General features: G+C 25.3%; 1 long non-coding RNA gene and 1 pseudogene across 2 annotated transcripts; one reads left to right on the top strand and one right to left on the bottom strand.

Annotated features, from left to right (window-relative positions):
* The first annotated feature begins 784 nt into the window (after nt 1–784).
* Nucleotides 785–1,475, top strand: LOC107626957 (ethylene-response factor C3 pseudogene; annotated as a pseudogene).
* A 2,361-nt stretch (nt 1,476–3,836) lies between these two features.
* On the bottom strand, nt 3,837–10,028 carry LOC148573174 (uncharacterized). 2 transcript variants are annotated; one of them, XR_015905194.1, is made up of 4 exons: nt 9,931–10,028; nt 9,773–9,829; nt 6,282–6,355; nt 3,837–4,396 (listed from the first exon to the last, which is right to left on the bottom strand). It is a non-coding gene; the product is annotated as an uncharacterized LOC148573174 (long non-coding RNA). The 2 variants fall into 2 exon arrangements; XR_015905195.1 differs by having other exon boundaries at nt 3,837–4,352.
* Nucleotides 10,029–16,018: the final 5,990 nt, after the last annotated feature.

Here is a 16,018-nt window from a genome sequence, read left to right as displayed (position 1 = left end):
GCAAAATTTGGTGGGGATTGGACACTTGCCCGCAGTCTTTTATATGTGCATTTATCATTATCTAAAAAAATAGATATAATTGAATGATTGCTTAAAATATTTTATATTGGTGATACATGAAATGTAAACTCAATTATTATACATAAACTTGCACTCAATTTAGATAGAACCAATTTGAACTTAAATAACTTTACACAAGGGAGTGAAGGGACAGTAGCAAAAATATAATAAATATTTTATATGTGCAAGTAGTTACACTAAGAAAAGAAATAACTATGCAACATACAGAATCAGAAGTAGATCACCTGAAATTTTCTTAAAGAACCTATGGTAATTAGTTTAGTAATTAATATAACGGCATAACAAGTACAAAAAAAGAAGTTATAAGTTAGGTGATTTTGACAAATGTAAAATACATAAGCATGACTCAAGAGGTTAGAGAAAAATATTCGATTTGAAATTAATTAACATCATGTATAATTTATTTTCATAGTTTCAAATTAAAATATTATTAATTAACTAGAACCCTAAAAGCTACGGAAAAACCGCTCCAAAATATTATTAATTAACTATGAAACGCATTATTATTTTACAAAAATTTCCTGTACTCCGCTGTACTTGCTATTAAACAATTATATCAAGACTTTAATGATAGATACCTTAAAAATAATAAATGAGACATAAACATTATGGTGGGATCTAAGTCCAATAAATAAATTATAGGTCACAACCAAAGGGAAATGAAAGAATTAGAAACTTACAAGTTAGAGAGAAGCCCCAAAAAAAAAAAGATGAATACTCCTTTCTTTGAGATCCAAGATTGGAACATGTCCCATGATGTTTTTCCAGACAATTTTTGTTTTGAACCATTCACAAGCAATGATTTTGTTGATGACCCTTTTCATCATTCTCTTTCCTTTGATATGATTGATGAATCCTACATGGATTCATCAACAACAACAGCCATGGAGAACAACAACAACATCATCAAGAACAAGAACAAGAACAAGAAGAAAGAGAATATTGAAGTTGGTAAGGGAAGTGGAGGTTACATAGGAGTTCGGAAAAGGCCATGGGGGAAATTTGCAGCAGAAATAAGAGACAGAACAAGGAATGGAAGAAGGGTTTGGCTTGGAACATTCGAGAGTGCAGAAGATGCTGCTTTGGCTTATGATCAAGCTGCATTCTCCATGAGAGGCTACAACGCTGTTCTCAACTTTCCATTCAAAAGGGTTAAAGATTCTTTGCAAGGAATGATCATGGATTCTGATTCTTGTTCTGGTTCTTCACCTGCACTTGCACTCAAAGAGAGGAATTGGATCCAAAGGAAGTTGTCAAAGACTAACAAGAAAAGGGAATCATCAGAGAAATCTTCATCATCATCAACAACTAATGTGATGGTGTTTGAGGATTTGGGGGTTGAATATCTAGAACAACTGCTTAGCATTTCAGATCAAAATACCACCACAACTTAGTTATTTACTACTTACTCCGATCCTTAGCATTTTCTTTCTTTAATTATCCCCCTTCACAAATGTAATTTAGTTTCACTTTGTTTCCTCTTTCTTGATTTTGTTGCTCTTCCTTCGGATTTTCATAAGTCCAATGTTCTACTAATAAGCACATTTAACAATAATCTCTATAATTCTTTATAAGTCCTTCTCCATTTTCTTCTAGTCTTAATCTACTTTTTTTTAAAGATAAATTTGATAGGTAAAATTACACTTATAATGTTAATCTAAAAATAATTATCTTTTTTTTTTCAATTATCATCTAACAAAATTTCAAAAAAAAAATATTCTGACATTGACAACAGAAAATGTTCTTGCTTAAAAATTTTTATCTCCAATCTTTTATAAGATTTTTGTTAAATCTGTTAAAAATATAATTATTTATATATTTTTTATCAGTTTAAATTTAAAAAAAAGTTATTTTATGATATAATATGAGAACTGTTATAATAAAAAAATCTAAAATTCAATCTTTGTATTTTCTAAAAAAAATAATATAAGAAATAAAAAAATAAAAATTAAAAAAATATATATGAAAAAGATTTACATAAACCTAAAAAAATTATATAAAAAAATACATTGAAGATATAAATATTTATATACTTTCTCCTATTAATTTAAATTTTTAAAAAAAATAATTTCATGACAAAATCACATAAAATTAATCAAATTCTTAATTCGATAATTTTGTTGGAGTTATATATATAAATTAAAACAATTCAATTTTGATAAACCAAAGTGGCAAGGAAGATAAATCTTCTGTAGGTGACATGTTTAGGGCTGGCAACGAGGGATAGGGTTTGGACTCTATCCTAATTCTACTCGTGGATTGAAAATTTTATTAAAATTCTATCTTATTCTATTCGCGGGTTGAGAACTTCTCAATCTTAACTCTACTCGTACCTTAAAATTTTAAACTCTACCATACCTTACTCTATCCGCAAAAATTTTAATTTTTTTTTAAGTAAATATAAAATTTAATCATTCTAAACGTCAGACATATTAATAAAATAAAAATAAAAAATTGATATTCTAAATTATTAAATTAACTAACTAATTTAATAATTGCTCACTTATTACAAATCATTACATGAGAGAAGTTGTGGGTTCAACTCTCACTTCCTTTATAAGGTACGGATAGGATACATCCTAAACCCGTACCCTACCCTATCTACAGGCATACCCGAATCGAGCTCTATCCTATTCGCAGTAAATTGAGTAACCTACCCTATTTAAATAGATTAGGTACCTACGAGTAGGGTATTTATTGTCAGTCCTAGACATGTTACATACAAGTTGCTTGGTATAAACACACACATGATCGTGATACATAGCTGAAGTACCAGGTCACAAGACAGCATATATATATATATATATATATATATATATAACTTAATTAGCAACAATTTGATAGCTTCTCTCCTTAATTATCTCTTGTAATCAATCAATAATAGGATATGAGGATTCTATACAGCCGCAAGAATGATAAAAGTACTTAAAAAATGTGCAAGTCTTAAGAATAATCAAAACTCAACAAGGGATAAAAATTTAACAAGTATGTTTGGTTATTAAAGATACTGAATGCAATAATATTCATGACACATAAAAACTCTTAAATTCTCATCTCTATGAAACAATTATCATTTGCTGATCAACAATTGGTGTTAAGTGAAAAGAATAATACTATAAAACCAGAAATTTTTTTGTCAGAATCTAGCTACCAATAAAGCAGAATACTTTAATGAAGATTAACATATATATATATATTATCTTTTAATTTATTCAACTGCTTCTTATAATTATTTATGAAAAGACTAAAATAACAATATTTTCAAGTCAAAATAATTTTATTAATATTTTATGATTAAATAGTAGATAGTACTCTCACAATTTTAAATTATAATTGCTGTTGTAATATAGAAAATTAAAAAAACATAATTGTCAGTTCGACGCTAATATATTATCAATATAGTATAATTTTCTATATAGACGAGAACATCACAATTGTAATATTGCAACTGTAATTATAGATGTACACTAAAATTTAGAATTACATTTATATAAATATTATTATCAGATGCTTACAATTTAGAAGAAGAAAAAAAAAAAAGAAAAGCAAAAATTTTCACAAGACACATATCTCAATTTGTACCTGATGCATAAAGTGCAATTACCACATTCAACTATGTTATTATAATGTATCCAAATACGAAAATGTTTGATAAGAACAAAATATTAATAAAAAATTATTAAAATTTATTATTTTTAATTCTATTTAATGTATTTTATAATAAATAAATATCAAATAAAATAAATTTAGACGGTTTGAATTTATTAATTTTTATACTTTTAGCATTATCAATGTAAATAAGGTAAATCAAATCTTCGTTAAGGCATCAATACATCAAATATTAAAGGGATCGGAAGAGTTACTTGCTTAGCCATCAATAATTAAGGATTAATTTTATCAATGCATTATTAAGAAAATGTCGAATCATAAATAAATAAATATCCACTATGATGATTATTCGCATTATTTTTTTTTTTTATCTTTCTAAATTTCTATTATATAACACAGTATATTATCATCTGTACATGAAAACTATTATCGTTAAATGAGTTGAGTCAAATTTATTATAATAACGAAAAAATTCCCTCACACACAATGAAAACTCTTCCAGCTAGGGCGGGATGGACAAATAGATTAAAATAATTTTGGTTCTAGAATGTCTATATAATAATATTAATTAATAATATAATTTTCCAGGAAAATAAGAAAAGAAAATCCAACCTACCTCTTATATATTCTTCTCTTCATGAAAGTAATGTTTCCCCCATCATCTGCCAGAAATAGAAGTAGACAATAGAAATTGAAGCTCCACAACCTTAAAACAACACACATTTGTAAGAAATGCAAGAGATAGAAGAGAGAAGAGGATGCTTTGGTGGATGAAAAATAGGGTTTAACGGAGAGAATTGAAGAGAAGAAGCTAAGTATCGGAGAAGAGGCGAAGTGTGCTTTGGGTTTTGGTTTCGGAATTTTAGGGTTCTGTCTTTAGAATGTAAAATGACTAAAATATCCCCCTTCTTTAACACACACACTTTCATTATTTTACCGAATACCGAATAGGAAAAAAAACTGAATATCTATGCAAAGGGTAGAAAGCAGATATTTATAGCAAGCTAATAGAACTAGCTAAAAAAAAAAACTAAACTATTTTTTTTGTCCATGATATTTTTTTATCTGAAAAGCTAAAGATTAATCCATGAACTTTATTTAAGGGTAAGTTGATGTATGCACAAGGTGAAATTTAAACTCCCAACACTTATTTAAATGGACAAATGAACTAACTACTCGACCAATCCAAATTGATTAAACTAAACTACTTCTAACCAATTCTGTTATGCATATATATTTATACTAGCAGACTAACAGAATTTCAATATTCTAACTAACCTCCTTTACACTACTTCTTATATTTTTATCACTATTAACATATAACTAACTGCTTATATTTTTTGTTTGGACTACTTTTGATATTGTTAAAAAGGGAATGTTAGTTGAAAACTAGTTCCTATTAAAGGTAAACAGTGAAAGGGGCTCTAAAAAATAAATTATTAAGAAAATTATTATATTTCTGTAATTGAATCAAGAGATTGATTTAAGTTAACGGGTAGATTAAATTGGTGTTTTCTTAAAATTAAATTACACCCGTTCTATTAATTTCTAATTTCTATATTTAATCTTTCTGAAGATATGTTTAGTGTTATATTTATATCAATGTTATATTTTATAAAATATAGGAATATTTACTGTCATTCAACTTAAATATCAATAGAAGTTAATATATATCTAATATATTAACTTTTAGTATAAATTGTGATGAGAAATATAGGAGGCAACACTTTTAGTATAAAAAAAGGTTAGCTATTGCTAGTTGAAATATAAGATAAAAATAAAGAAACGCAGTTATTAGTTAGATAGAACTTCTCATTGAGAATATATATCTAATATATTTAAATTTAAAAAGAAATTATTACAATTTATCCAAATCAAGTGAACATTTCAATATTTCAAAAAGTATATAAATTTATTATTTAGTTAATATAATGAAAAGATGTTCTCTTCTCAAATTTCGTTCTGTAATATTTAATTATACTTTAATTTAGTTTTATTTCTTTATTTTATTCTAAAAATTTTTTTTATATTTTATCCCTATCCTTCAGTTTGAAAGTATTTATTCTACATTTTTTCCTCTTAATATTTATCTTATTTTTCTTTTGAAAAATATCACTTTTAGTCATCAACCTAATTTTTTTAGTCTAGTATTTAATAACATATTTTTAGTTCACAATTTTAAATATATATTAATAGCTAACTAAAGGTAAAAAACAATAAATTTTGTTGTCTTCTAACATTTCTTTTTTTTTTTTCCATCAAACCCACTCAAAAAAAGATTCAGCCTAACTTGACTGCGTATAACTAACTATATATTCATGTAAAGAAATTCAAAAATATTATTTCATCAAAGTGACATGAGATAGCCTCACCCAGTTGTGTATGATTTCTAATATATGTCAAATCCAAACAGATAAAAGCGTAATTGAATTGGTTCTTCATCAGTGAGATAATCAAATAGAATATGTAAAACTAATAATAAACCAATTATTCCAGAAATTTTCATTTTAATTTACATCATAAATAAGGCGTTAAACACTTAATTATGCATGGGAATTGAATTATTTAAAAAAAAATACAAAAGGCGTTACCTTATTATGAGTGTACCTAAAGTATGATCAGAAAATGTCCCTCAACAAGTATGAATCTCATAATGACCATCCTTCTGCATTTAATTAGTTAAAGATAAGATAAAAAAATTTCTAGCAGCATATAAAAATTTCAATAACTTCTAAAGAGTCAATTATATATGAGGTATAATTTAACTAAAGCTAGAAAGTTTCGTGGATTGAAATTCAAGAAGAAAAAATGTAAATAAAATTAATTCATAAATATTTGTTATTGTTAGAATATAATTAGGATCAATTAGTATTATTTAACATATCTGAATATTTATTATAGAATATTACGTCTTTATTATTTCGATTCTCTTAATACTTATAAATACCGTTCTATATTGTATCATTTCAGACAACTTAAATAAACAACTTAAATAGACAACTTGAATATACTTAATAATACACAAATCATTTTTCCAGTTTAGTCTCTTGTTTCTAACCGTCATAATAAATTAAAAAACAACGAATCCTGAAATTTTCATCACTTTTTTTTGCATCAATATCAAAATTGACTTTGTGTGACAAAGTAATGCCCATTGAATCAATTTTGATAAAACTCTTCATTTGTAATAGAAATTTGTATTTAACGGCAATCCCCCTCATTAAGAAATACTTGACTCAAATAGAAACAAAGTAAATAACACTTTAAAATCAACTTCTAAACTTAAAATTAAAAGAACTCATCAACACTTCAAATCTGAAACTTAAATATATATCACATACATACATACACGAATTTGTTTAGTTAAAAAAACTCTTAACACTATACTCATCAATATAATTTGTACCAGCAAACCAAGATTTTTAGAATACATACAACAATTATTCATTATTCTAACAGATAGATAGAGATATAACAACTATTTATTACTTTAAGAATTTGAGAAATGTAATTTTATAATATGATATTAAAATTTTTATGACTTAAAAATCTAAAATTTAATTTTTGTTGGCCAAAAATAAAAATTTAGTATAAAATAAATAAAAAAAGATATATGCAAAAAATTCACACAAATTTAAAAAAAAAAATCTTACATAAAGGATCATATCGGTTTAATTTAAAAAAAAAAGAATAGTTCATGACACTAACATTAATGTAAGTTCCAAATTCTCATAAATAACCAAAACATCACCTCTGCTACATACTGAAATTATATATATATAAAAGAAAAACTAATAACATTTAATACTATATATAAAGGTACTACATTCATATTTACTAATTTATAATTCTAAAATATTAATCATCAAATTAATCTCTACAACCTATTAAACTCTACTTAATTAATGTGGTTTAAATTTCATTACCTATTTTTGGGGTAAAAACAGTCTCCTATATATTGAAAATATTATCCACTAACATACCCAAACCACCACAACCACAATCCATGGAAAGAAAAACAAAAACTATGAGAATTATGATGGGAATAATTATGAGATCATTTTACTTTACAAACACTTCCTTAACAAAAACAAATAATTATTTCAACTCCTATTTTTCGTTTCAAATACAACCCTCTCAGATCACCTAATAAGGTTTCAAGAGTAATATTTTGGTTTAGCGCAAAACAGGACAAACTCACAAACATAACACATACAACATACAACTAACATAATTACTCAAAATATTTGTTCTCAAATTATATATTTACAACATATATATTGTAAAACAAAATATGAAAAACACAAGGTTACTATCTTTTATGGGTTGAAGATTACAATTTGCTTCGAAGCTGATGAGATTAAAATTATCTTCTTAGAACATAAATTTATACCTTTTAGTCTATTTCAATAATAATCTAAGAGGTATAAACATCAAGAGTAGATATAATATGTGTTAGATATGTATTAAGCCAATTATTTATAGTGATTGAAAAAAAAAATTAGAAAATATCTGAATATGTCCGTGTAAAACATTGCAAGATACTATTTGAATATAATCCAGACTTCTCCAAATTTCTTAAACCGACTTAGGGTGTACGCGGATCGAATCGGATCGGATATGGCCAAAATTTCGATCTGATCCGCACTAAAATCATCGGATCGGATTGGATCCAATATCCGCAGTTTTTAAGGTTGGATCCGATCCGATCCGATCCGCACGTTTGCGGATCGGATCGGATCGGATATCGGATATATCTGCAAAACACAAAAATATTTTTAAAAGCTTATTTTTATTAAAAAAATATCAATAAAATTTATTTTTTCTATTCTTTTAAATATGTTTACTCTTAAAATAATATTAAACATACTTTTCTTGAATAATAAATTAAAATAATTTAACATATATGATAATTATTAGTTAAAATAAAACATAAAAAAAATATTTTACTTAATTATTTCTTTATTTTTGCGGATACGCGGATATGCGGATACCAACACAAAATCCACAATCCGATCCGATTAGTGTGTGGATCCGATCCGATCCGATCCGAAAGCCTTGCGGATCGGATCCATATCTGAATTTTCGGATCGGATTCGGATAAACACCGCGGATATGCGGATCGGATCCGATCTATGGACACCCCTAAACCGACTACAGGTTTAGGTCTAATATAAGAGATGGATCATAACACAATTTTAATCCTAAAATAACCTCTTTCTTATTAATTAAATCCAAAAGATGAGATAATTTTATGCAACAATAAGATTGCAGCAACAATTACACTTTAAATTGCAATATAGAATCAGGATTGTTTTTATATTCTAGTTTAGAATAAATAATACATTAATATTCTCCTAGAAAATAATATGTAATAACCATTCATCAGGGGATACACATAATGTTAGTTAGAGTTTAGTAACTAAAATACGACACAATTACATAAATTAAGAAATACAAAAATATGTTTAAACTTTAATATAAGAATATAAAACAGTTTGTCCCAAAATATAAATTTTATGTATATAAAATTATTATATTGATGTTTTTTCATCCTTGTGTGCGAGTCATTCTCTATCATATACTAAATTATTTTTTTCCAATATCAGTTGAAAAAGCCCTCAACTTCAAAGAAAAGAAAGTTCAAAACACACTTTATTCTACAAAAATTTTAGACAAATAACAATAAAAATCACCATAATTATATATACCTAATCTAGAAATAATGTTTTTCGCACAGGATTATCTAAGATTAGATGGAATATGTAACTAGAATAATAATTTCCAATTTCAGCACTATATTGCAATGTGACAAAAATGATGAGAAGGGGAGAAGAGGGGATGAGAGGAAGAGGAACTACATCTAGAAACTGATTTAACAATAAGTACTAATTTTTATACAGGCAAATAAATATATAAAATCTCAACAAATTCGGCTTAATTATATAAGTCTGTAACTCAATAAAAGAACCTTTCTTAAAAATATCTTTAGGACAAGAATCAAGAAAAAAAAAAAAAGAAAACAAAAAAGAAAAAATATACTTATATACAACAGATCAGAAAATAGGAGAGTAGTACTTACTTGTAGATGAAGAAAACTGCTTTTATTCTGAATTTTTGATTGTTATTATTATTTTTCCTGCAAACAATAATTAAATTAGCATATCATGATGCTAGCTAAGAAAATTAAAGAATAGATGAAAAAGAGATAGACTTGGATATAAGCTAGCTAGTTTGTACCTTTTGGAAATCTAATCTCATATATTCTCTGAGTTTCTTAGAAGAAACTAAAGATTGAAATTCATAGTGGAAGCATAATAATAAGTAGAAGAAATTAGAATGATTCAGAGAATTGTCACATCATTCAATTGCTTAACTTATATAGCAGCCTAATTGAGACAAACGCTGTAATTATAATTTAATTGGTAGTCACATATTCAAATGTACTATATGGTATGAATTTCAAATCAAATGATCAAATTGGAACACAATAATCGATAATTATAAGAGGCTGCGCCTCCATGTGTCCAGGTACATTTGCACTTTTGGTTGAAACATTGAACATTATTGGTAAATTAATTAAGTCCATGTACCATGCATGTATTTAGAATCTATCAAAACCCAAATCAATTCAAATATTCTTATTATTGAATTTAGTGATATCATCTTCTAGCTAGCTAGCTAGCTTGCATTCGTTGATTATATATATAATTGAATTGCATATTGATATATATATATTATGTCATGAAATTTTTATTGTGTTAAAAATTTAAATTAATAGATAAAGATATATGAATAGTTATATTTTTAATATATTTTTTTATTCAACATTTTCTTTTTCTAAGTTTGTGTAAATTATGCATAGATTTTTTTTCTTTTTGTTTCGCATTATGTAATTTTTTTTGTTAACAAAGATATCATACTCTAGATTATGATTATAGAAATTTTAATATTATATAAAAAATTATTTATCCAAAAATTTTAAATAACAAAAATACATAAGTAATTTTTTCTCATCATTTCAACTTTCAAGTGGCAACACTATATATTAAATGATAATTCAGGCTTTAATCCAAGCAAATAAGACACAAAGGACTTTATTTAAATATGTAAAAGCAGATATCATGCGGCGTAAAATCCAAGAAGCAAATATTGTGAACATCTGAAAATTTTATATATTGCAACTTGGTCCATCATTTTATATTATTTCTAAATCTTCCGATTATATATATATGTGTGTGTACCAGGTGCATGCATCAAATTAATTTACATTATAATGTGGGGGAAGAGAATATAACGCCTATAACTCCCCTAGATTTATTTTAGGTAGCTACTCCAATGAAGATTTAATGATTATCATCATGTGAAGATATATCATTTTGACCATTAGATAATAAATTTTATAGGACTTGATTTTATTTGAAGTAAAAGTGTTATTTTTATTTAAAGTGTTGCTAAATAAATAAGTTATACTTTTCAAATAAGAATCATCATGAGAAGATGTTTTTGGCATTTTCATGAGAGTAGTAGCCTTTATTTTATGTATGCTTCTGAATCTCATCTTGGATCCAGCTTGACCTATAACAAATTTGATTTAGCCTTTGAATAATTGAATGTATCAATTGAATAAAGAAAACGAATTGAAGGAAAATGGGGAATTTCATTTAAACACGTGACTCATCAATTGTTATCCTAGATTTTCAGATAAGTACTCCTGGGTTTCATATAAGTGAGCCTCACGGATAATATTGATTGGTTTGTTTATTTTTTATTTATGAAAATCCAATTTTAAACTAAAAAATTGGGGGAAAAGAAAAGGCCAATTTCAGCAAAAACCTTTAAACAAACATTGTTTTAGGAGTGGGTCGGGTTTTTGAGTCCGATAAAAAATAGTAAAAAAGTGTTTATTTTTCAAAAAATATAAAAGAATCGTAACGCGGAGGCTCATTTTTTTGGATATGTAAATTCTGTGTATGTTGTGCATGACTGCATGGGTATGGAGGTGGGTGGTGCTAGACATGAATGTGGAAAAATTTTTTCTGAATCATAAAGTGAAAAAATCAGACTGTCTGATTTCTTTGTTAAAAAAATTATGAACACAAATCGGATAGTCCAATTTGTGTGGGAGGGAAAATCGGAGGGTCCGATTTGTACTTTTAAAACTTTTTTATTTTGAAAACAAAAATTGGATGGTCCGATTTTATTATTAAATTTTTTTTAATTGTTTAAAATACAAATCGGACGGTCCGATTTGTGTAATGCAATTTTTTTTAATTTTTTAAATACAAATTGGAGGATCCGATTTACTCTTAACACCACAACTGCGTAAAGCATTCATACACTTCATAACTGTGTCCTACACTATTCCTCCTCCCATATCTAAATTAAAAAATACGTAATGGATCATTCATTTAGTCTACAGATTAACCTGTTTAATTTATTATTTTTTTAGATAAATCAAATTCTTTTTGTTTAGTCTAAAATTTTAAATAGGTCTGATTTTATAGATAAAAATTCTATCCATTAAGTAGATAAACGAAGAATTATTCGAATAAATTTAACTCATTTTAACAATCATTGTAGTCAATAATACTATTCATCTTCTCTTTTCTTCTATTTTACTTTTTTTTTTACCTAATGTTTTCTTTCCTTTTTCCTTTTCCCTTCTTTTCCTTTCCTAATTTTTGTTTGTGTTCAAATTTTTTTTGAGATCTAGATCTTAATAATCCTCTAGTTAGTTTTTTTCCTTTTGTGGTTTAATGATTTTTTTCTATAGATTTTTTTTAATATGATAATACATATTTTCAATATTTGAAAGAAAAAATTTTATTAAAAAAAAGTTTTTTGTCCATATAGAAATATTTATAAATTAAAAAAATGTTTAAATTTACTTGTAGGAGACGAAAAAGTATTTCATTATATTGCATCATGAAAAACAAAAAATACTCAATTTTTTTCTGTTGTTACTGTTTAAATTTTTTTATAATAAAATATTTTGTCTCTTTTAATTTATAGTTTTACATAGAAGGTATTTATTTATTTTTAGATGCCAAACTAATATTTTTTATTTTTATAAGTATCATTTGGCTAATTTTATAAATAAATATTATTTCTTATGTAAAAAAATTACTAATAACTCTTATATCACTAAACATTTAAAATCATCGAAAAAATAAAAAAAAATCATAATAATAAATAACAAATTTAACAATAAAAAATTAATTTAAATAGTTTAAATTTATCTTATTTAATATTTATTAATTATCTTTAAAATTAATAAATATTAAATAAAATAAATTTAAACTGTTTGAACTAATTTTTTATTGTCTTTCTAGTATTATTATGAATGTATTTGCTTTCCCACTCGGTGGCATTCATGCATCTATAATAAAATTAGTAATTAAATATGCAAATGGCACGTAGTGGTAGTTAAGCAAGTGGTGTATTAATTAATTATTACAAAATTACAAGTTCGTACAGTATATTCTTTTTTAAAAATTATTAAATGTACAGGTATGTTGGCTAGATTCATGGATCCTTTTATATCTTCAATGGATAACAAAATTTGAGCGTTTAAAGGGAAGCACGAAACAGAAGAATGAAAGAGGGTACAACTAATTTAACAATTACAAAGACAAATTTTGACCAAATTGACTAGATCCTCTGTCCGAATTATAACAATAATTAATTAAAAACCTTAGATTCGTGACAGTGACATTACAATGCACTTTGTACGAGTGATCTTTGCCTATTTTTGACATGTTCATCGTACCTAATTTGCAGTCAACTAACAACTTGCAATCTGCTTCCTAAATTTCTAACATATAATTACTGTGCGTGCCTAAATATAATAGTGGTATAATTAAGTAGGGCAAACCTAAAATAACACTTGTCTTTGTAATTTTTTTATCTTTGTCCAACTTTATAATAAGGTTATGAAAATTACACTGATTATGAAAATTAGTCAATTTAAAAATTTAAAGATTTTACCAAAATTTAATTGTAGTTAAATTAGATATGATAAAATAGTTTTTTGTTGCATAAAATATCATTTTATTTTTTTTCTATTGTTGAAATAGATTTTGAACAAAAAATACTCACTCGCAAGTTCGCTAGTTTTTTACCGGTTTTTTTTAGCTTTTTGAATTGTCACCAATTTTTATATTGAACCAAATTAATTAGGTGATTGATTTTCAATCAATTGGATTGAACAGACTAGTATAGTCAGAACTAATGGTGAATGATGGTTATGTTTTGAACTTTTGATCACGAATATGGTGTGTGTTTTGAGTTTTGATTTGTATTTTTTCATTAATTAATTCCTAAACGGTAAGTTAGATGGATGTAATTAAAAAAAAATGCTAGAGAATTATTATAATTTATTATTTTTTAAAAGCTAAATAATGGTTAAAAACAATAAATTTTGATGGCCTCTAATGCGCCTAATTAGTTTTGCTAAGAGTGACGGATCTAAAAATTTTAATATAAAGAGGTTGAATTTTAGACAAATTTTTTAATTATTTTTTATATTTTTCATTACATAAAAACAATTTAGGCATAATAATATATATAGTTATTGAATTGGTTTTATCTATATATAAAGAAAAAAATCTTATAAATTCTTTTTTATAATTTTATTTTTGATATATATGATAATTATATAAAAGAAACAATAAATCAATAATATATTATAAAATACCAATAATTTATAGTGTGCTTAGTTAAAGATATATCACATATTTTATTAATTAAAATTGGTTCTTTTAAAAATTTTAAAAAATTTAAAAACAAATCATAAACTATTAATTACTTAAAAAACACAGTATCCTTATAGAATATAAGATACTAATATAAAAAAACGATAGCTAAAATTAAATAAGTTAAAATGAAAAGTAAGGTAAAAAATTTTTAAGATTTAGAAAAAAATGAATATTTTTTTTATAAGAAAAGAACATCTAAGATACACAATGTGATTACCAAAACATAATTATTTAAATCATTATTAATATTTTATATAATAATATAAATATTAAATATGTTAATATTAAAAGAACAAATGTTTTTTTTTAAAAAATAGATATAGATGAATATATAAAAACTAATTTAAAAAATATAAAAAGATTTGAGTGTATGATATTAAATTAGTTAAATAACAAATATTATTGAGCTAAATAATTCAGACATAAACCCATCAAATAATAAAAGAAATACATATAAAACTATTAAATTGCATAATAATATTTTTTATTTCTTTATATATATAAGTATAGTTCTTAGAAATACCGAAATCACTATTTGCCTCCTTCTTTATCCGTTCTTGTCTATTGCAGTAAAAACTTTTTACGAAACTACTTTTTGTAGACTATGAGAAATTTATGATTCGCCACCTAGTAATTTGATAGCTAGGGAGAGATGATAAAAATATTGAGTTGATGGAGAAGAGAAGTCAAGAGACGCTGGAGAAGAGAAAAAAATATATATATATATATATAATAATGTAAAAATTAGTAGAAGTAAAGGAGAGAGAGCAAAAAAATAGTAGCCACTTTTTGTTTTATACTTTATTAAAAATGGTTCATAATGCGACATTATAATATACTAATTTTGAAAGATGGAAATACCAATATAGAGGCAAATTAAAAAATATATATCATTTAGTGGCGATTATTCTAGTAGTTGCCAAGAATCGCTGGTAAACCGTTTCATTGTAATAGGGGTGAGACGAGAGTCATAGCACCACCTAATTGTTGGAAGTGTTGTAGTGTTAGCAGAAGAGAATATTGTTGCACGTCTCAATGATTCTAAATATGTAACTCTTCTTATTAAGCTAAATCTATTATTTCAATCTAAAAATACCTATTTTTCGCACTATTAAAAAAATGAATAAAAAGGCCTTCTCGCTAATTGCAAAAAAGCAAACAAAAACTTTCACAAACTTTGAAACAGAGTTCGAAAAAAGAAACAAAAGCTTATCCTCGCGGACCATAAGAAACTAATTGGCCAATACCAGGAAATTTCACTCGTATGTCTTATTTTGGGGCATTTTACTAATTTTACTTTCATATTAAAACTTTTGATAGTTATACTTTTGAGTATTTACCCATTTCGCTCTTTAAAAGAATTTTAGATTAGATACTTTAATCCTCAACTAAAATTAATTATTCAATTGGTCTTTAACAATTAATCACGTCAGTTACTTAGATCTTTTATTCTATCAATTCTAACAGAAGACAAAATAGTTCCTAACAATTTTAATAAGAAACAAAATGATCCCTGACAACTTATAACATAATATCATAATTTTTATGTATATCTGAAATATATAGAC

The sequence above is a fragment of the Arachis ipaensis genome, chromosome B2, assembly GCF_059453495.1.
Source record: "Arachis ipaensis isolate K30076 ecotype BB chromosome B2, ASM5945349v1, whole genome shotgun sequence".
NCBI lineage: Eukaryota > Viridiplantae > Streptophyta > Magnoliopsida > Fabales > Fabaceae > Arachis > Arachis ipaensis.
Note: the sequence above shows the minus strand (reverse complement) of the source record. Positions and strands in the feature narration are given on the sequence as shown.